Source organism: Erpetoichthys calabaricus, chromosome 10 (genome assembly GCF_900747795.2).
Source record: "Erpetoichthys calabaricus chromosome 10, fErpCal1.3, whole genome shotgun sequence".
Taxonomy (NCBI): Eukaryota; Metazoa; Chordata; class Cladistia; order Polypteriformes; family Polypteridae; genus Erpetoichthys; species Erpetoichthys calabaricus.
The window spans coordinates 149,750,338-149,771,658 of record NC_041403.2 but is presented as its reverse complement, the minus strand read 5'-3'; the positions used below and the strand labels follow the sequence as shown (position 1 = coordinate 149,771,658).

Sequence of the window (21,321 nt, the reverse complement as noted above, 5' to 3'; positions counted from 1 at the left end):
GGCTTAACGAGCTCATCCATCCAATTTGGTGTTACAAGTAATCAGCATTGAGCAGTGACAGGCATTCAAATCAGCAAAATTACAAGGGGACCCACATTTGTGCACAGGCAGTTTTTCACATTTGATTTAATTTCATACAACTAAATACTGCTTCACTAGAACATCTTTGTTCGGAAAACACCCCAGTAGTCAGATATTCCTAGGAAATGAAAGACATACCACGGTTATCTTTTTTGTTGAAAGGAGAATAAATTATTATGCAGGCAGAGAGGGGTTCCCAAACGTTTTCATATGACGTATCAGTGAAGATGGAATCTGCCCAGTGAAGTCACGATCGATTTGAAGCAATAAAATGTGAGGGGTCATTTGTGAACTCCTGATCCCACCACACCTCACAGCCACCTTTGTGATGTACCACGCCAATCTCTCCCACGGTGTCACAATCACTTTGAAGCAAGCTGCTGAGGTCCCACATGAACTCTCGATTGTACTGCATTTTGCACCACATCACTCTTCACAGTCGCCTCCCTGGTGCGTCACGCCATGCACCACATTAAAGTAACAATCTCCCCTGTGAAGCCGTGATTATAGCAATATGGGATGGGGGTTTTGGTCCCCCGTAAACCTCTGATTGTGCCACACACCACTATATTTTGCACCTCACATATTTGGCATAAAGGTTACAGTTGTTGTTCTGTGGTGGGAATGCAATACAAGAAAGTAACCAGACACCACAAGGGGCTCTGGGCCTACATCATATAGGAACGCATTGCTCCATGGAAACAAAGTGCATGTGGTGGGAAAGCACCTTTAGTAGAAAAGAAAAAAAAATACTACTTTTTTAGATCTAGACCAGACCAACTTCGAGCTGCTAATCAGAAATTGCTTACAAAATATTTGTGTTAGGAAACTTGCCGAGGAAGAATTCAGTTAAAAACCATAGATCTTCTGCATATCAGTTTTGAAAAGATAGGGAAGTTCCCATGTCTTTTTCAAAAACGCACCCGAACAAGACAAAAATCTTTCTTTTAGTTCACCATAACACTCCGCTTTTCTCCCCAAGAACAGACAACGGGTACTCAGTGACACGTCCATCGAAACAGACCTACATGTGCGGTGGATTCAGAAAGAATTCAGAGCCCTTCACTCTCTGTACACTTTACTGTGTTGTAGATTATATTTTTAATGGATGAACTTGCCATTTTTGTCCATCAATCCACCCTCAATAACCCACAATGAAAAAATGTTTTCAGAAAGGTTTGCAAATTTATTAAAAATCAAAAACTGAAATCTGTCATTCATGTCGCAGGCTAGAATTAAATCTCTGACCAAGTCGCCATTTTTGTGATAAACTGGGCAGTGTGGTATAGTGGTTAAGGTTTTGGACTTCAAACCCTGCAGCTGTGGGTTCAAATCCACTGTGTGACCCTGAGCAAGTCACATGACCTGCCTGAGATCCAATTGGAAAACCAAAAGAAATGGAACCAAATGTATCATGAATGTTGCAAGTCACCTTGGATGAAGGTGTCAGCTAAAGTAAGTAAATGTAATTATAAATGACGAGATGACTTGACATGTGCATTATTTGTTTTTTCCGTGGGAGTTTTTAATATTGTTTGTTGTTGTCCAGTGTTATCCTCTATAGATTCCTATTATATCAGAAACTTTGTGATCTCCGTTTGGCATGAAAACCAGAGATTGAACTACATGGAGTAAGTAAGTAACAAATTAAAACACCTCATTTTTGGGAGGAGTATTCCTTGAATCATAATATGACTTGATTAGAACTCTCAGCAGTCAAAGCTATCCAGGGGTTTAGTTCGGGGGGCCTTTATTCATAAGCCTAATTTTTAACTGAATTATCATTTAACATAAGGAATAGTTACTTTGTAGCTTCAGTACATAAACGGTTACAATCTTTTCTGAATATTAGAATAGGTAATTGAATAATTAGTTATAGGTAAGTAAAAGGCATTGTGAGTTCCGCAAATGTCTGTTCTGAGGTTACGTGGCCTTTTCTTTTTACACATACATACTGAAGGTGATAAATCAGTGGATAAAGTCAATGCAGCGCTTAGGAAGGGCTGAGAGCCTTGAAAACAAGCAAAACATGGATAATCATAAATTGGAAGCTGCAATTCAGAGTTTCGAGCCTTTACACTTTCCAAACCCAACGTAATCCAGTAGACGTCATCGTTTACACTCATCCAACTACATGGTGACACAGAATACGTTTTACACCATTCATGGCGAATGAAGGAAAAAAAAAATAAAGACAAAAAAATCACTCTTCTTACTGAGAAGTAACAATTGTAAAAACAGAATAAAATACTAACCTTAGAAAAAGAAACAGACACTCTAAGGAAATGTTCAGTCTCAGTAAGCGACGACTCCGAGCTCCACTCTCCTTGTGCACCAGGGCATCTGTGTTGGTCAATTTCCAGCTAAAAAATAAAAAAATATTTCACATATTTAGATTGAATTGTTCTTACAGTTAAGAACATTCCACTGAGATAAATACATAATGGAAAGACCAACACAAAACAGGTAACGTCAGGATGTCAATTCCACTGATTTTTATTTCATAAAGCATTCTGGGTAGAACACAACACAAGGCATGTTGTAAATATACAAAAGATATAATTCAAAGTAACCCCAATAATAGAATTTGCTCAATATATGTCATAAATGACAAAACAACAAACTGAACTGAATTCACAGCAACAGGAAACGGAGACCAGAAAATGTATAAAAATTTACAGCAAAACAAATTTATGAGAGCCCACATAAGTGAAGATGAACTGATCTGATTGGGTGGTGGAGCCGACAACAGAACAGAACAGAACAACAAGAGAAGTAGCCAACGAAGACACCACTCAGTAAGTGACCCTCCATGAAAATGAAACGAGCCTCCGCGAAACGCTTATAATGGATGACGTGCAGGTGATGGCATCCCAACCGCGGCTGAACAGGAATCCTTACAAGGTCAGGAAGCCACTATGACTGACTGACGGACTGGGAAGACAATTTATTTGGGACATTTTCTTTCCAAATACTCTAGGTGGCAACCTCCCTGGACTCCCACATAGATGCCCGCAAGGCATGCTGGGATCTGTAGTCCCGTGGGCCAGGCCTGTGGGGTTAAATGGAGGCCTTCAGGTGGATCTGAAGGGATTCCCAATCCCTACTTTTTGAGACTTACGATTAACCCGGAAGTGCTTCCATTGAGCTATGCCCTGGCACTGGAAGTACTCCCGGGTCCAGAATAAAAGAAGCCGCTCAACTTCATCCAGGCAAGCCAGAGTCAGAAGGAAGCAGACGAAGCTTGCTTGGAGGAGCAGAGGAAAGAAGAAACATACTGAAGAGTGTTTTGCGTTTACTTGAGCTCTTTCGTGTAAAGGTATCCACAAGATTAAACCATTTTGTTTACACAGACAACGACCCCTGGTGGTCACACACTGCACACACTCTCCTTGGCAGGTCCCTGCCTTGTTCCCAAAGGGCCTCATCCGACTATGAAGTGTGAATGTAATGGTATGAAAATGAAACAGCAACTATCAGAGTCGCACAATTAATTGTAATTACAATTGCCTCAATATACTAGTCAGGGAAAGTGGCGATTACTGCGCTTCATTCAGTACTCCCGTCCTCTCGGAGATCAAGCCTTCCCAGGTACAAACTGCGCTAAACAGCAAACGAATGTTGTAATCAAGCCCAGACACACTGACTAAAGCGGTAAATGCTCTGGCGAATCAGAGGCACTCACATCATAGGGCTAACTACGTGCTAATTCGGAGTCTGATCTCAAACAATGTCTTAAAAAAGCGTGAATAGATTTCTGTCATGTTTGCAGCAACTTCCAGAGACAAATTGAGAAGTATCGCTAATGTTGAACCGAGAGCACCTGACACTTTTTAGAATGTTTAAGTACCAAAATGGAGAGAATCGTCCATAAATTGAAAATACTTTGTTTTCAAAAGTGTACTGTGCATACTGTTATAGCAATAGAGCCAACATTTACACAGATATATTAAATTCAACCACACAGTTCATTATGGAGAGTGCATGAAACCAGAGCAAGCAGCATCAAATCCAATTAACATTAGGTCCACGACTCGGATGACCATTACCCATTTATGCCGTAACGCTGCCCCTTATCCAGCAGATTATTGAAATCAGAATGAGGTAACAGTAGTCACCGTGTTTTAATTTATCAAAACATAACTGTGCGGGTATAAACAACGATCAACACTCAGGTGGAGAGAAGTCGTCCCCTCCTACAATTATTCTTCCAAATTTATGTTGCCTTTATATTATTCCAAATGTCCGACAAAAATTAAAATGGATCAGAAACAGAGAGAGAGAGAGAGAGAGAGAGAGAGATAAACTTTATTAATCCCAAGGGGAAATTCACATACTCCAGCAGCAGCATACTGATACAAAAAACAATATTAAAGAGTAATAAAAATGCAGGTAAAAAAAAAAAAAAAGACAATAACTTTGAATAATGTTAACGTTAGTGTATTTATTTATTAATTAATTAGTGTAAATAATTAATTTAACATTAATGTTAAATGTTAATTTTATGCAACCACAACCGACTTGTGACCGAGTAGAATGACGACGACACGCCTGCATAGAATGGTTCATTGTATGATGAGGAACATAGTCACGTGCCGACTTACGGCTCCACTTCGGACTGGTCATTGAGCTCGTTTCACCAAGGGGGTGGTTTGGAATTGCTGCTAGTGGGTTGTCAATGAACGTAAAAAGGTAAAACTGGGTCGAGGAACCATAAACGGTTGAAAATTGGTGTAAGGGAAGGCAGTGTGGGCCAAGTGCATTAGCCACCAATCAAAATTAACCTTAAGGGGCCTTCCAAGAGTCAGAAAACCTATGAGACCCTGTGAAATGATACAATAACAAAAGACGAAACTACTGCAGCTGGATTTGAAAATTCCAAGAACGTTACTACCTTATTGTTTTCCTATGGCCTTGGGCCGTAAGTACGAATCGTCTCAGCTTGGTTGATCCATTTTTGCTCGCCACAGTTGAACTGGTCGCTCACTGGATGCGCCACTCTAAGTAAACTCTAGAGACAGGTGTGGGGAAAAGTCCCAAAAGATCAGCGGTTACAGAAATACTAAAAACCAGCCCATCTGGCACCAACAATCACGCCCTGGTTTAAATCACAGAGATCCTGTTTTATCTCCATTCTGGTGTTTGATGTGTGCATTGATGCTCCTGACCCATGTCTGCATGATTTGATGCATTGCAGTGCTGCCACACGATTGGCTGATTAGATGAGTCTATTCTGACACTCCATTATTTGTAGGCTTCTTTCAAGCATCTGATGATCCCTTTTCAAAACGGCCTTTGGTCGCGTGCTAACAAACATCCATGTTTGGCCAAACAAGAAATCCAAAGGCTATGATTGCAGGCTCATTCAGTACTCCACTGGCCATTCAAATTTGGTGGTTAACTCATTTCTAGTTTTAGCCAACTCAGCACAGTTCACTTCATCCAAGGGCATTTGACCTTCAAGGACATCCCTTTTTTTTTTTACCAGGGAGGCTGATCAGTCTTGTTCCTAATTTTGTCTTATACAATTTCTTATTAGTTTTCACACACAACTTTGTGTCAGCCATTGTACAACACCCCTGGAGGAAATGCAGGTTAACGGCCTTGCTCCAGGGCCCAGCAATTTAGGATCTCTTTTGGCAGTAACGAGAATTTCGAACCAGCGCAGATCCTTAGCCTCAGAGCTACCACTCCACCCCACGATGATTGCCTTATAGGGCTGCAGGCTGTAACTCGCCTACCTTGATGTTGACACCTCCCCAGAATGCTGTGCATACGCTCTCTCTCTCTCTCTCACCATTTAACTATTTCATTTGTCAACTTACAGGTGGGCAGTGAGCCGGACTGACTAATAAGAAAACTTGGAGCAGGTGGGCTTTGATCACACGACTGGCCCCTTGAGGGACCTCGAGAAAACTGCTTAAACAGCCTGGGATTCTTGTATAAAACTTGTAAAGAATTTTTTGATCGTTTTCATTATAATAGAAAAAAGGCATTTGGTGAGCAAGGATTACACGGCTATGCAGATCATACAGGGCTTCAACTTACGACTGTAATAATACACTCTGCAGAATACTGTCAAGTAGCACATTTTAAACTTGTAACTTATTGTACATCTTAAATACTGTATGATCACTTTCTATAGGCCCTATAGTGTGTATCAGATGTCCAATAAAGATGAAAAAATTGCATCTACAACATCCAGTTCAGGAGAGTCAGTGTTTACATTGCAGAAGGTGTAGGCAATGGTTAAAGTAACTGCTTAAGAGTCCGCCTGCTAAGACTAATAAGATGTTTGGAATGAAGAGGGAGTGGTGAGGCCTGTCCCGGCAGTGTCAGGAATTTAGAAACAGGCACAATCCCAGCCCGTGGCTTTTACGATTAGTCTATGAAAATGGCAACTTGATGTCTTGGAGCTGGGAATTATATCATATGAAGGGTAAGAAAGGCAGACGCACACAGGATGGTAGATGTTGCTGCCAGTCAATTAATTTGCTGCAACAGGAAAACTATAAATACTTTCCTAGCTGTGGGGAGTGTTCCTTTAGCAGGCTAAAACATCAACGCCATGTCATTTCTAACCCACCTAATCTAGACGAGGGGCGCCTTGAGTCTATCTCAGCTATTACTGGGCACAAGGCAGAGAACAAACCCTGGACAGGGTGCCAGTCCATTGCAGGGCGAACAGACACATGTCCAACACACACCAAGGCCAATTTAGTGTCACCAGTTCACCTCACCTGCACGTGTATTTGGACTGGGGGAGGAAATCCACACAGGGAGGACCCGGGACGTGCACCCTGGGCTTTTCTTAATGCGAGGTAGCGGCTCTGTCATTGCGCCACTGTGCTGCCCAAGTGCCAATGTGTTTTTTTTCACACAGGTAATTGGCGCAAACTTTAGATTCATTCATTTTTGAGAAGGACTCTCCCATTTTACCTCCTAAGCTTTGGAATGACTTGCCTTTTCACATCACGTCTTCATCCTCTATCGAGGTTTTAAAAAGTCGGCTTAAGACATACTTGTTTTCTTCCACCTTATGTAGAATGGGATTGTGGTGGATGTTATAATTAGTTGATTTAGTAATCTACTTCTGCATGATTTTTTGCATTGTGTTTATTTTAATGTTTCTTTGTACAGCACTTTGGCGCAACCTCTGTTTTAAATTTGCTTTCATAAATACATAATCGAATCGAATTGAATCTACCAAATCCCGGAGGTGTTCTATTAGATTCCGTCCCAGTGACTGAGAAGGCCACTGAAGAAAAAACTTAACTCATTTTCGTGTTCACGAGACCAGTTTGAGATGACTGGTTGCTTTGTAACATGGTGAATTATTGCTGGAAGTAGTGATTAGATGACGGGGAAATTGTAGACACGAACTGTGCACATGGTCAGCAACAAGACTCAGATAGGCCATGGCATTCAAAATATGACTGACTGGTATAAACAGGCCCAAAGTATGTCAAGAAAACACTCCCCACACCATTACACTACCACCACCACCACCAACTTGGACTGCTGACACAAGGTAGCTTGAGTCTTGAGGGCATGGATTCTGACCCCACAACCTACGAGACTCATCAGACCAGGCTACGTTTGTCCAGTTTTGGTGAGCCTGTGTCCAGTGCAGCTTCAGCTTTCTGTTCTTGGCTGACAGGAACGGAACCGGACGTGGTCTTCTGCTATTGTAGACCATCTGTCTCAAGATTCAATAGGTAGTAAAACAGTTCAATAATTTGAAGGTAATTAAATATCCGTAAAGGAATTATATATTATGACAGTTAAAACCAAACATTGACATAGTGGAAGATAACGGTATACGTAATGGTCTGTGAGCAGGGAGGTGACGCACTTCTGAAATCAGCAGGTGAAGATGTCTGCATTGTGCTTGAAAACTGGTGCAAACCCCAACTGTCCTTTTTCGTAATTTAAGAGACCATGTACTTCAACGCTTCCTGAATACGATGCACATATTTTTCAGCACCACCTCCCCGAGATGGGAGCAGTTCACTCACGTACCTGCTGCCTTCCATGGATGTGTTGTTGTTTCTCAGGCCTCCCTGTCTGAAATCAAACCCCGACTATCTTCGGTTTTGAAAGTTGACATTCAACAGGGAAAACATAAATACCTATAAAATATCCTTACCCCGTTAGGCGATTTCATGTTTTATTGTTATACAACTTTGAATGCCAGTGGATCTAATTTGGCTTTTTTTGACAATGATCAACAGAAGACAATTCTTTAATGTCAAAGTGAAAACAGATCACAAATTTAAAGCACAAAAGTAACACTGGTCACCAAGCATTTCGCTACTGGGATTCCTTCACCTGTATTTTAACAAATTTCACTTGCTGACTCCAAATCTGAAAACCATTTTCGTCTTGCACATCCCATTTTTTTTTAGTTATGATGTTCCAGGTCTTGGACAACTAGGGTGACTGGGCAGTTTTTGATAAATACCGGTAATTCCACTAGGGATGCTATTGAGATAAACAAATTTGCCACACATTACTAACAGTTGTGAGTTGTTTACCTTGTCATTATTAAAATTTTTTTATTTTTAATTAGTGGAAAAAATATTTGTTACTGAGTCTTATGTGACTCTAAAGCATAACGACACAGCTCAGACATGACGCTGCACTAGGCAGTCGGTTTTACGGTTTCCTTAACATTGCATTTCAGGACATTTCATTCGTTAGATTCACCATCACTTTGAAATTGTTGTTAAAAAAGTGTTTTTGCTTATTTGTTTACCATGGACTTTTTAAAGTAGTTCCCTGCCCCAAACTCGAGATGAAATCATACCTGGCAGGTACAATGTGAAGCACGTGTCATTAGAAAACAGTCAGAAGGTGTACTTCCCACCACTTCATGTCAAACTGGGCTTGATCAAAAATTTTGTGAAGGTGATGAACAGAAACACCCAAACGTTTCAGCATTTAAGAAATAAGTCTGGTCTGGAGAAAAGTGAAGCCAAAATTAAGGAAGGTGTTTCTGTTGGTCCTGAAATCTGTGAACTGGTGCTTGACGAGAAGCTCAAAAGGAAATTGAAGCCAACCGAATGAGAAGCATTCGTGCAGGTTTATACAGTGACTGGAATGCCAAACCCGCCACCAACCCTCAAGTTCTCCCTGCAAGTTGGAGGACCTGCTGGCAGGGCTGGATGAAGATTAACGTCATACCCAGGACGGAAAATGAGAACAAAATGGCAGTGTGGAGATGTGCAAAGCTGACCTGGGCACACAGGCTCACTTGATCACTTATTTATTGCATGCAGTCATTTTCTTCTTTTATATTTGTAATTGACCACTTTGCAGAGATCTGCTTTCACTTTGACATTAAGGATTGCTTTTCTATGGATCTGTGCATCTCCTGCAATATTTTACAATGGAAAAGAACGTATCTGAAATGAATCACAGAGGCAACATCATTCAAAAAGGATGAAAACTTTCAGTTTACTATTGACAGTTCATTGCAGGTGTCACTGATTGATTTCTCAATAATTCAAACTCACCGCTACAGGACATTTGAGGAACTTGTCTGATTTTGTTGGCTTTTCTACTGAAGTGTATGGAGCTGTGTGCCTAACAGGTTGTTATCTGTTCGTAACTGGCCTTATGTCAGTCATTTCAATCCCTCAGTATACAGGAGTCAAATGTCCATTTGACCGGGTGCAGAACTGAAATCTGCGATCAGTGGCCCCCTAAAACATTAAATCGAAGGGTAGTTTCTTCTTCTTTTGTCTGTTCCTGTCAAGGGTTGCCACAGCAGATCATCTTCTTCCATATCTTTCTGTCCTCTGCATCTTGCTCTGTTACATCCATCAACTGCATGTCTTATCTCACCACATTCATAAACCCCCTCCTAGGCCTTCCTCTTTTCCTCTTCCCTGGCAGCTCTATCCTTAGTGCCCTTCTCTCATTATACCCAGCATCTCTCCGCTGCACATGTCCAAACCAACATCATCTTTCCTCTCTGACTGTCTCCAAACCGTCCAACTTGAGCTTACCCTCTAATGTCCTCATTTCTAATCCTGTCCATCCTCATCACACTCCATGTAAATCTTAGTCTTTAACTCTGCCACCTCCAGCTCTATCTCTTGTTTTCTGGTCAGTGCCACCGTCTCTAACCCATATAACATAGCTGCTCTCATTACCATCCTGTAGACCTTCCCTTTCACTCTTGCTGATACCCGTCTGTCACAAATCACTCCTGACACTCTTCTCCACCCAATCCACTCCACTCTGCCTGTACTCTCTTCTTCACCTCTCTTCCATACTCTCCATTACACTGCACTGCTGATCCCAAGTATTTAAACTCATCCACCTTCGCCAACTCTACTCCCTCCATCCTCACCATTCCACTGACCTCCCTCTTATTCACACACATGTATTCTGTCTTGTTTGTTCCTACAGGCCATCATTCCTCTCTTCTGTACAGCATATCTCCACCTCTCCAGGGTCTTCTCGACCAGCTCCCTACTCTCGCTACAGATCTTAATATCATCTGCAAACATCATAGTCCACGAGGACTCTGGTCTACTCTCTTTTGTCAACTTGTCCATCATTATTGCAAATAAGAGAGGGCTCAGAGTTGATCCCTGATGTATACCCACCTCAATGTGGAATGCATCCATCACTCCTACTACAGAACTCACCACGGTCACACTTCCCTCGTACATATCCTGTACGACTCTTGCGTACTTCAATGCCACTCCCGACTTCCTCATACAATACCACAACTCCTCTCGAGGCACCCTGTCATATGCTTTCTCCAGGTCCACAAAGACGCAATGCAACTCCTTCTAGCCTTCTCTATACTTCTCCATCAACATCCTCAAAGCAAACATCACATCTGTGGTGCTCTTTTATTTTTGCCATCTTTCATTTATGACTATTTTATATATATATATATATATATATATATATATATATATATATATATATATATTTTTTTTTTTTTACCTTAAGCTGACCATTCACCTTGGGTGTCCAGCGACCCACACTTGGGTTGTCACCGACGGGTTGAGAAACACTGGTTTGGATTATACAACAAGTAGGGAGGTGTTGTTTTGGTGTGTTGACAATTTCTGTTTAATCCTGTATTGTGACTTTAGACACCATAACAACACAACAGGAAAGGAGCACTGCTCAAGAAATATATCCGTCTCTGAAACCACTCTTTCCATACAATGGAGGAACTGAATATAGAGCACAGGGCAGACAGGCACACCATGCATGCAATAGCCAATAATGGAAGTGCTCAAGTAATTTGCCGCACAAGTCATAACAATGATTGCCTTTAAAGCTTGGGAATTTTCCACTGTCTCAACAGGCTAAGGTGGTGGTTCTGTAGTGGCAGCTTGGGTTGAAAAGTCGAGTTTGTTCTTTGGCTCAGTGCATCCTGTGAGTTGCATGAATCAAAATGATAATTTGAGACACAGAAAACCAAGTGCCACTATAAGACATTAAGTCCATGCAAAAATAAAATATTATAGTAGGCTGCTACTTACAGTAGGTGTTACACAGTATTTAACACAGTCCCATCAGACCATACAGACATAAGGAAATACAAATCAGTAAACAAGAGGGCATCTGTGTGAAAGCCAAATCTGTGCCAGACAAGAGGCCAACAGAGCAGCTTTGCAGAGCTCTGTTTTCATCGCCTCGGGGTATGAAAATATGAAACAAAGGAGTGAATGACTACGATGAATAGAAATGACATGTTTCTTTTGAATGCCGTTGCAGAAGGAAGGCTAATTTATATAGCAGACATCTGTCATTTTCTTTATTTAAATTTGGAAATTGCACTTGAAGTCTGCTATTCAGCTATTTGATCATTTTACTAGATTTCAAACATGCCACCACACAATATAGGATGGGAGAAACACTGACAGTAATGAAAGTTTATTCCACCTCAAAATATAAGCCTGCTCAGATTAATAGCCTGGATCAGTCTGTGTCACCTCCTGTGTGCGACTCTGTCCTAAAATGACCGACTACATGTTCAGGTAATAGATGTGACCACAAGACATGACATGTATTTTGAAAGCAAAGTTTTATCAGAGTGAAAACAAATACTATAAATGTTATGATGACAGTGCTGAATTGTGTAATTCACACAACCATAACCTCTTCTCAAAGGATAAATCCAGTATGGATAGATAGATACTTTATTAATCCCAAGGGGAAATTCACAAATACCAAGTATTTGGTATTGTCTGAATTTCTATTTCATTCTGCAGCGCATGACTGAAAACTTTATAAATGATAATCTTGGTATTTCTCAAGTCCATGTTATTTCTTAACAAACATGGTATATATGCATTTGCAGCACAAAATTGTGTTCCAAGGTGAAGTGCTTTCAATAGATTTAAAAAAAAGATACCTTGCTCACTGCGGTGCTTTATAATGGGGGGGTAATGGGGCACGAAGGCCAAGACAGTTGAACCGAGCATTGATCCACACCTTCCACATTTCTGACAAATGTTTGAGACAACAAAAGGGATCGGGAAGTAATCATTTTATCACATATTCCTGCTGCTATTTTTCTCATGGAGAAGAGAAGTTTGCTTGTGCAAATTCTCACGTTAATACACAAATAAATCAAAACCAACCATGAAGCACAAAATGTTTACTGTAATTTGGGGTGTTGGGAGGGAACCACGCAAAGTGGGAATGAAAGGTTGTTATGCTGAGCTATCGCACACAGCTTCTTTTAAAATGAATCTCCAATATTGATATTTTGTTCAAAAACATTTTACAGTGTATGTGCAATAAAGACACAGTTCAATACTCAACTACTGTCTTAGCTTGAAAGATGGACATATTTGGTAAGCTTTTAAGCTTTTTTTCAGTGCCCCATAGCCTACAATGTAAAGTGCCAGTGCATGCAACACATACATACATATATACATATACATATATTTTAATTTACAGAAAGCACTTAACTTTAGAAAACAATTGCTTATATAGCTTTTTGTGAAGAAATAACTGACTTGAAAAATACCAAACTTATCCATTAAGCTGTTAGAACATTAGAACAATCTCGACATGAACAGGCCATTCTGCCTGACAAATCTCGCCAGTGCTATCCACATAATTCTTCAAAAAAAAAAAAAAACATCAAATCTAGTTTTGAAAGTCCCTAAAGTCCTACTGTCTACCACGCTACTTGGTAGCTTATTCCCAGTGTCTGTGGTTCTCTGTTTTCAGTCACGGGCTGCTGAGAAAGATGGAGATCCAGAAAACTCTGGGGCACACGTGTCAATACCACACCTGTTCAGAGCCATTGAATCACTTTATTTTGAAGGCCTTTCAGTTGTAGAAAACCCAGTGCCCTACTACAGACACTGAGAAATTGGCTTTGGCCAAGAAACATTGATGCATTGATGTGCTAATGAAGCTATAAAATATCTTCTGTAGATCTAACCCAGGTGGGTTTCTGACTTATTTCAGTTATTACCAAACGAATCAGTCAGTGAGTTTAAATGCACATGCCAAACTGGGACAGCACGAGTAACCTGGTTAAGGCAGAAACCTGGCTTCTAAAAAACTTCTGTTTGCACGTGTAAGTCCAGTTACAGAAGTCTAGTTTGGCAAAATGCTCCAACATTATTAAACTACGCAAAGAGTTGAACGTCATCATCGGCTACCATGAATTCCAAAACAAGCATGGGGCCTGTGATAATTTTCTTGTGTTTTATAAACACATTTAATTCTGTATGGGCCGTGAAGTAAATCACATTCGACCTCTGTTTACATTCCGATCTGAGCCCCCGATGGTATGGACACCGGCCGCTATATCACCTGATCATACTGTTTCGACATATTAATAGAAAATAGCCGAATGAAAACTAAAGTGACACTTTATTTATGGGTTTCTGTTACTGGATTGCATGCGGCGCACACTTTTCTGCTTGGATGCACAGTTGAGCCCTGCGAAGGACCACCATAACAGTACATGTGATTCTTGCCTTACACCCAAGTGCAGCTAAGATAATAAAAACATATTTTATTTTTACTTCAATTAAATAAGTATTGCGTTAGGTTACTTGCTACTGTAAAAAAGTAATTAGGCTATGTAACGCACGTTACTTTAACATGTTACTGTTATTTAATTCATGCATTTATTTCTAGTAGGATTGACTACTACAATGCGGTGTTCACTGGATGTTCAAACTGTTCTTTATACAGCCTCCAGTTAATCAAAAACGCTGCTGCAAGAATTATTACAAGAACAAGAAAATATGAACACATAACTCCAGTTCTTAAATCCTTACACTGGCTCCCGGTTAAGTTTAGGGCAGATTTCAACATCCTCCTTTTAACATATAAAGCATTAAATGGCCGAGGTCCGGCTTACTTGTCTGAACTTATCATGACTTACAAATCTCAGCGCACATTAAGATCTGAAGATGCCGGTCTGCTTATGATTACAACTAAACTATGGAATTGTCTGCCTGCTACTATAAGAGATGCCCCTTCAGTCTCAGCTTTTAAATCCCGGCTGAAGACTCACTACTTCGGTTTAGCATATCCTGACTAGAGCTGCTGATTAACTGTACAGACTGCATCTCTGTTGTTAGTCATTAGCACTAAAACATAAGTAACATGATAGTTAGAATTGGATACTAACCCTCACCTATTCTCTTTCTCTTCTCGGCACTCAAATGTGGCAGTTGGTGCCACGGCCCACCTACCAAGTTGTTTTGCCTGCCTAAAGTAAAGTCATCCCTGATGGAGGACTGCAGGAATCATGGGAAAGAGGGGTCCTTTCATCGGGTTACTGCTATTTCGGCTGTGGAATGGCCAAATGGGGGAGGCAGCTTAATGAATGAGGTCTACAGGACTCTAAACAAATCCAAATCTTATTATGTGATATCATCTACTGTTAAATTCTACTAAATACTTCTAAAATTTTTATTTTTATACTGTATTGAGGATTTGTTCTGTTCTGTGTATTGTATCGTATTGTATTGACCCCCTTTTTGACACGCACTGCACGTCCAACGTACCTGGAAAGGGGTCTCTCTTTGAACTGCCTTTCCCGAGATTTCTTCCATTTTTTCCCTGCAAGGGATTTTTGGGAGTTTTTCCCTTGTCTTCTTAGAGAGTCAAGGCTGGGGGGCTGTCAAGAGGCAGGGCCTGTTAAAGCCTATTGCGGCACTTCTTATGTGATTTTGGGCTATACAAAAATAAATTGTACTGTATTGTATTGTATCCCAACTGCTACCAAGATGGTTCTGCTGTGGTTAGTACTGTATGTTCAGCTCCTTAACGTACATTTAGAGATTTCTGAAATATTCAGACAGATTATTTCAGCCAGAAGAAGGAATAATGTGATCACCTCAGAATCTGCATCAGGAAACCTATCTTCATAGACACTTCCACAGTTTTCTGCCCATTGCTATTGGAAGTGAATGCAAAGCAAAGACGTGTAGACTATGAAATCCTTAACTGTTTACACAGCCAAAACAGCGGGTTCACGCTGAGAAATCTACATATATGTTAGCCTTGTTTTTTGGAGACCAATGCCTTGGTTTTGCTAACCACAATTATGGTTTACATGGCATTTCAGAAACTCTGTTTTTGTGAATAACCGGGTGCTTAAAGCATGTGTGTTATGATCTACTGTATGTGCATTTAAAATCAGCTCTTGGAGTTCAGGGGCCTCATGTATAAACGGTGCGTACGCACAAAAATGTTGCGTACGAACCTTTCCACGCTCAAATCGCGATGTAAAAAACCTAAACTTGGCGTAAAGCCACGCACATTTCCACGGTAACTCATTCCTTGGCGTACGCAATTTATCCGCCCGGTTTTGCAGACTGGCGGCACCCAGCGTCAAAGCAGTGCTACTGTTCCTGTGTGGTTACCCTTTCTTAGATCCACATCCACGGCGGCGGCTTTATCAAATACACTGAAATTAACCGCATATCGTTCATAAATTTAATGCATCTGATTTTAATTAACCTGCTGCAATATAATGGGCCAGGGAATAGCCATAGTATTCCAAATACCAGAACTGCTTTAGCGTTGTTACGCTCACTGCATCTTGTTCTTCTTTTTGCTGTTCCCGTTAAGGGTTGCCACTGCGGATCATCTTTTTCCATATTACTCTCACTGCACCACTCGGAGTATTTATATCACTGTATCCGAGTGTGAATCACAGCAGCAGATGATCGGAAAGAGAATTATCGGTATACAGTTTCAAGTACACACTACCTCAACCACGGCAAAAAGCGTCATACCCTTTCCTGTACGGACCTCGCGTTTCAGAAACAGTTTCATCCCAAGAACTATAAACACACTCAATCACCTCACTGTAAACTTACACTACAGTTATAATACTGCACAACCTGCGCTACTTTATAAAGAGCGTATGATGACAGTATCATTTTTAAGATGAAATGCAGCAAAATATGTTGCTTATAGTATACAGATAAAACTTTAACTTCATTTAAATAATCTGTATTGTTAATAATTAAACATGTGAGGACACTGTGCCGCAGCGTATAGCTAGTTCAAGGATAGATCCTGCCTTGCGCTGTATTCTTGCTGGTGCTGACGCGACACTGGAAGGATAGACGAATAGAATAATTAAACATGTACTACGAAGATATTTCAATGTTCCTTAAAAGTTTTGAAGAATCGGCGTTCTAAGCTTACAAATGGCTTAACGTCTATTACAGAGCTGATTGTATGGCGATTGGAGAAAGTATGGACAGGAATTGGAGGTTAGTACGTTTGAAAGAGACAGTACTTCTGTAATAAATTATTTCATCGAAGGTCACACATGGTGCAGCAAGCCTCTTGCGTGAGATATGAACAATCACTGCACCACCGTGTTCCCATGTTTAATAACATGCTTTCATTCCTATCATCATGAAAATGATATCACGTATACATCTCAGTATTTTAATTATTCAGAGAGCTGTAATATCTCGAATGTAATGCATTCTGTGTCCTGTCGGAGAAAGAGAAAGAACGGAAGCACATAGTGATTCACATACATAGAGCACATAGAAGATCAAACACGGAGAAAAGCATTTAACGTGCTACTTGAGAAACTAGTAAAATAAACGATTTTAAGATGAAGTTTATGATGTTCTACTTTAATGGCAAAATAAACTACGTGATTAAAGTGGAAATTTCGAGATTAAAGTTGACATTTCGTGCTTTTTTCCCACTGTGTGCCTATGTTTTTTGTTTGTACCCTAATAAGCTTTCATATGACACTCAGACGGTGGGCTACGACTCGCCTTTCACAGCGACTTTGATATGTGATTTCTTTTTTATTTCGGGCACTGTGCGACTTTGTGAATTTGATCTTTCGAGTTTTTCCGACACTCTGTCACTCGATCAGCTTCCTTTTGTTGATTATACCACTGTTTAAACCAACAAATAGTACGTTTTTCCTTTGCCTCCACTTGGTATTCGCTGAAATTCTTATATTTTCCCCCGTGCTTTTCCCATTGTCTTTTCACAGAAGGCTATTTATATTGATTTGCATATTCAAAGAGGCGTAATTCTGGGAGGAGTTGGGGCGGGACAGAAGGCGCGTGCACGTGCGTTACTTTTCACGCAAATCGGGATTTATGTAGTGGAAGAACGTGAAAGTATGCGTGCGCACAGATTCCTGCATCTGGATTTTTCTGTGCGTACGCACAATCCCACTTTTGTGCTTACGCCACGTTATAGTGTGAGTTCTACGCACGGCGTTATACATGAGGCCCCTGGTGATTACATTATATACCTGGATAGAAGCTTTTAGAGTTGCAGAAATATTAAAAACAAACCCTCTCTGTGGGACGCTCGAGTCTACTTTGGTTACAGGAGGAGGTCAGGAGCAGGCGCTGATACCGCGCATTGCCGCACCCACCATATGACAAACCAACTCAGGATCCCTGATTAGGACCCAAGTGCAGCCATATGACGGGTGACTCTTCAGCACCACACTAGATCAGATGCAATGGAACCAGTGTAAGGTGTTTTTTTTTTTTTTTTTTTTTTTAAGGTGGCAGGAGTGCCAATTCTGCCACCAACCCCCAGGTTGGAGGGCCTACATGCAGTGCTGGATGCAGATTAACGTCATACCCAGGACGGAGCAATTGCAGGTTACAAGTCTGTTCTGAATTAGTTTGAATATTGCTTCGACTTTTAAGACTACAATTCTCTCTTGTCCCGAAATTCTTCACATTACATTAGCCTTTTCTAGTAAGGGTCTCCTGCCTATACTTGACCTTGAGACTGACAACCCTTTTTGTCTTCTGATCTTTCCATGCCAAACAATCTTTTAAGTCTGTTTCTAAAAAAGATGCAGTTGGCAATTAAAAGTGGTCAATGGCAGATACCGTAATGGACAAAGTGGAAGGTGTCCCTCCACTCATAGCTTTCCAGGCAATCTATGGAAGGCACCATTTCTCTATAGATAATGGAAAACACTACCGTAGTTTAACTGAAATGGTCTGTCCACCAACCTGGCATTGTCTCTGTTGGATCTCTGATTCTCTTCCCTCCATCATGGACATTTACACCACATGCTGCATCCACAAAGCCACCAGCATTGTGAATGATCCAACACACCCCTCACATTCACGGTTTACACTCCTGCCATTGAGAAAAAGGAAGCGAAGCATTCGGGCCCTCACCACCAGAATGTGTAACAGTTTCTTCCCCCAAGCAGTCAGACTCCTGAACACTTATGGACTGGACTGATATCTGATATATGTGTTTGTTCTGCAGTGTTGCACATGTTTGCACATTTGACTCACATGCACTTTGTTATATATTATGTGTCTTTATGTTATGTGTCATGGATTCTTCGTTGTCTGTTTTATGCAGCACCATGGTCCTGGAGGAACGTTGTTTCATTTCACTGTATGCCGAACTACTGTATATGGATGAAATGACAATACATACTCTTGACTTGACTTGCTGGCTTGTTTATTCATACTAAGAACAAAGGAAGAACTCATCACCATGACCAAAACTTGTCGTCTTCATGGGGTAAACACAAAACACGGCCCTCTAGTGGCAAGTGTGAATATAATGGACAATTAAACTTAATGCATAATCTTTCATGTCAGTATCCATTTCTGGTGGGAGCATCCATCCATCCATCTTCCAACCCGCTGAATCCGAACACAGGGTCACGGGGGTCTGCTGGAGCCAATCCCAGCCAACACAGGGCACAGGCAGGGACCCATCCCGGGCAGGGTGCCGACCCACCGCAGGACACACACAAACACACCAAGCACACACTAGGGACAATTTAGAATCACCAATCCACCTAACCAGCATGTCTTTGGACTGTGGGAGGAAACCGGAGCACTCAGAGGAAACCCCCGCAGACACGGGGAGAACATGCAAACTCCACGCAGGGAGGGCCCGGGAAGCAAACCCGGGTCCCCAGGTCTCCCAACTGCGAGGCAGCAGCGCTACCCACTGCGCCACCGTGCCGCCCTGGTGGGAGCAACGATTTTTTATCTTCCACCTTAATTGAAGGATAAGTGTCAGTCTCTCTGGTTGCTATGTCCGTGTCACTCCAAAAGATGACTCATCGCAAATATTTGTAGTTATAAAATGCATTTCATTTGTCTCTCCAACAGATGGTGCATCACAAACATTAATACTGCTTTTATATTATATTATATTAATATATATGGTTGCGAGACTTGGATGCTATCCAGTAACCGGAGACGAAGACTGGACTCCTTTGGTACTGTGTCTCTCCGGAAAATCCTTGGGTACCGCTGGTTTGACTTTGTGTCGAATGAGCAGTTGCTGATGGAGTCCTGAATGAGGTAAATTACCTGCATTGTGAGGGAGCGTCAGTTACAGCACTACAGCCATGTGGCGCGTTTCCCTGAGGGTGATCCGGCTCGTAAAATCCTCATTGTTGGGGACCTGAGTGGCTGGACCAGGCCAAGGGGTCGCCCACGTAACACTTGGCTGCGGCAGATTGAGGGTCATTTCTGGAGGGTGGGTCTGGACTGAGTGTCTGCCTTGGGGGTTGCCAACCGGGATCCTGAGTTGTTTCGTAATGTGGTGGGTGTGGCAACACGCTGTACCAGTGCATGCTCCCTAACTTGACTTGACACTAAATGGCATGAAGTAGACATATGCATTGTATGATGCACAGCAAATGTTAACACCAAGGTTTAAGGCACAATTGGCAAAAGGTGTGCAGAATTTAACTTTAACAGAGCTTTTCGGTGCCATTCATATCATAGCGAATAAAAATCTGAAAAGTTAAACCAGGTTAAATTATTAGTAGCCAGCGAAGAAATGATAATAAAAATTCATTACATTTATATAGCGCTTTTCTCAGTACTCAAAGATACTCAAAGGCTGTAAGTAGTAACTCAAGGATAAAAAATAAGGCCTGAAATGTGAAAAAAGGGCAAGAGTTAATTTTGCCCTAAAAAATCCATCCATCCATCCATCCATTTTCCAACCCGCTGAATCCGAACACAGGGTCACGGGGGTCTGCTGGAGCCAATCCCAGTCAACGCAGGGCACAAGGCAGGAACCAATCCCGGGCAGGGTGCCAGCCCACCGCAGGACACACACAAACACACCCACACACCAAACACACACTAGGGCCAATTTAGAATCGCCAATCCACCTAACCGGCATGTCTTTGGACTGTGGGAGGAAACCGGAGTGCCCGGAGGAAACCCACGCAGACACGGGGAGAACATGCAAACTCCACGCAGGGAGGACCCGGGAAGCGAACCCAGGTCCCCAGGTCTCCCAACTGCGAGGCAGCAGCGCTACCCACTGCGCCACCGTGCCGCCCCCTAAAAAATCTCTCTAAAAAAATTTAAAAAATGGATGCCCAAAGTACTTCTTCGTTTAGCCAAAGATCAGCACCACATGTACCACAATTCAACATACTTCAACTAGAAAGCAAGAAAATGAGCTATGCCCACTCTGAAGTGTACCATCATTGCAAAAACTGCAGGTAACTGCAGGGTAAGAATGGTGTTGGCACTCAAACCAGCTTCACTGAGCCTAACAGAGCTGAGAGAAGCAGTTCCTGCTGTACCAAAATTGCCAAGCTACAGAAAAGCGAGAACAAATCGCCAAGAGCAAAATGAAGGAAGAGCAAATGTGCTCAGTAAACAGAAAACGAGGTCACAAAGCGTCAGTCTAAACGTACATTGGACGGGAGTCACAAACAAGTAGTGACAAGAATGCCAAACAAATAATTGAAGCAGCAATCTGAAT

General features: G+C 41.6%; 1 protein-coding gene across 3 annotated transcripts in view; it reads right to left on the bottom strand.

Annotated features, from left to right (window-relative positions):
* Positions 1–21,321, bottom strand: part of src (v-src avian sarcoma (Schmidt-Ruppin A-2) viral oncogene homolog) — a 179,283-nt gene that overhangs the window by 91,135 nt on the left and 66,827 nt on the right. For all 3 annotated transcript variants that reach the window (XM_051932572.1, XM_028812089.2, XM_051932573.1), the window contains exon 2: positions 2,337–2,444. The gene's annotated coding sequence lies outside the window, so the exon portion shown is untranslated. The remainder of the gene's footprint in view (positions 1–2,336; positions 2,445–21,321) is intronic.